Here is a 1,999-nt window from a genome sequence, read left to right on the forward strand (position 1 = left end):
CTGACAGATAAAATTCACCTTCACCGCGGTGGTGAAAAGGTTTTGGGTGAAAATAGTGGCGTTGGGTACACACTGAAGGTATGTAATGCCACTGAATTATACACTTGCAGATTATTAAATCCTAAACATGATGTTAAGTATATTTTACCACAATTTTAAAAGAATGCACGGTGCAGATGTTTGCGGTCGCTCCATTTCATAGGTTAGAAAAAATATATATAACTCTAGCTTCGGCAGCTCATATACAGAGATTGGAACAGTACAGAGAAGCTTAGCATGGCCCCCTGTGCAGGGATGACCTGCAAATCGGTGAAGTATTCCATGTTTTTTTAAAAAAAAAGCTATAGGTAGCAAAACCGTTCCCACAAGGTTCCAAACTGGAGTTGGCAAACTGTCCTCAAAGGACCAGGCTTTTGCCATCCAGCCTCCGCTGCCCTTGGATCAGGACGGCAGCCAGAGACTACAGGTGAGTGAGTGAGTGTGGCCGGGTTCCAATAAAACTTTATTTATACTCACAGGAATTTGAATTTCACATAAGATTTTCATATGTCACAAAACACTTTTTTTTTTTCTTTCAGTCTTCGAAAAACATAAAAACCGTTCTTAGGTTGCCAGGTTTACAAAAATAGATAGTGGGCTGGTTGTGGCCGGTCAACGGTAGTTTGCTGACCCTGGAGCTAAGCAAAGAGGAGCCGGGGCTAGGCTCCACGGAGGGCGCCAACCCCAAGCCCAGCCGAGGGGGCTCAGCCATGCCTGGGTTCCCCGGGGGTGCTAGGTGGGGGAGGGCATAAGGAGAAATAAGGGGGCAGAACCCTGGGGACCCAGAAGTGCCAACAGCCAGTGGGAAGCAGACCTGTGCTTGGGGGGCCGGGGATCTGACCTCCACCACCATCTCACCCTGGACCGCACGTCCTCCTGATGCCCCAGCCTCTCCCACTGGGCCCGGTCTCACCCTCCTGCCCTCTCAACATCAAGGAAGGCGATGCCCGCTGCTCTGGAAGGCCACATGGGCAACAGGCTGCAAGGGTGACCCCAGGACTGCTGGGGACTGAGACGTGTGCCAGGACGCAGGACCTCCAGCGCCAAAGTGCACACGGTCCCAGGGAAACCGGGATGGTCAGCCGCTCTCCAGTCACCCCGACTGGTGCAAGCAGCAGCAGAAGGGACACAGAAGACAACTGCCCCACAGCCCCGGCCCCGGCATCAGGCCTGGCACAGACAGGTGTGCAAGACCCGGGCGTGGTCTCTGCACCTACGGGAACGGGATGTGCCGTGAGCGAGGGCAAGATATGCTACATACGACCGTAAGGACGCTGCTCCCAGACGCGGCGTAGAGCAAAGAACGGGGCGATGCCACGTTTCCAAAGCATAAGACGGGCAACTGCTCCACGGGGACCGCCTCTGAGGAAGCACAGGGACTTCTGGCTGCTGCTGCCTTGGTCCTGACCCGGTGCCGGCCCCTCAGGGGTGCTCAGTCTGGAGATGTCCCCACCGCACAGTCAAGGTTGCACACCCCTCCTCGGGCATCTTGCTGGGCGTTCACCGTGGCAGGGCACTGGCCCTTCTACACTTGCCAGTTACCCACGTGACAGCCCTTACTGAGTGCCTCCGTGGGTCTGGGACAGAAAACTCCTTACGGTGTTGTGCTCTCTAACGCTCGCAGAGCCCCCAAGGGGTAGGTGTTTTTAATCCCATTTTACAGATGAGAAAACTAAGGCCAAAGAGGTGAAGTCAGTGTCCTAAAGTGACACTGGGCCCCAAGATGAACCCCTGGCCCGTCCTCCTGACTTACAAGGGGCGCACCCTCCCTCCCTGCAGCCTTTTCCTGAGTTTAAGGAAAGGGGGTGCTGATGTCTGGGGTCCCTCCCCAGGAACCCCCAACTCACAGCCCAGACCCTAGACCCAAGGGCAGCCCTCTCCCCTGCTGGAGGCGCTGCCGGCATTCTGTGTACAAATGCCCTGACAAGATGGGTCATCAGTGTGAAATCATCGCCATCAG

General features: G+C 55.1%; 1 non-coding gene across 1 annotated transcript; it reads left to right on the forward strand.

Moving 5' to 3' along the window:
• Positions 1–225: 225 nt before the first annotated feature.
• Positions 226–329, forward strand: LOC136124015 (U6 spliceosomal RNA). Its single transcript, XR_010655962.1, has one exon. It is a non-coding gene; the product is annotated as a U6 spliceosomal RNA (small nuclear RNA).
• The last annotated feature ends 1,670 nt before the right edge of the window (positions 330–1,999 follow it).

This window comes from Phocoena phocoena, chromosome 5 (genome assembly GCF_963924675.1).
Source record: "Phocoena phocoena chromosome 5, mPhoPho1.1, whole genome shotgun sequence".
In the NCBI taxonomy this organism is placed as follows: domain Eukaryota; kingdom Metazoa; phylum Chordata; class Mammalia; order Artiodactyla; family Phocoenidae; genus Phocoena; species Phocoena phocoena.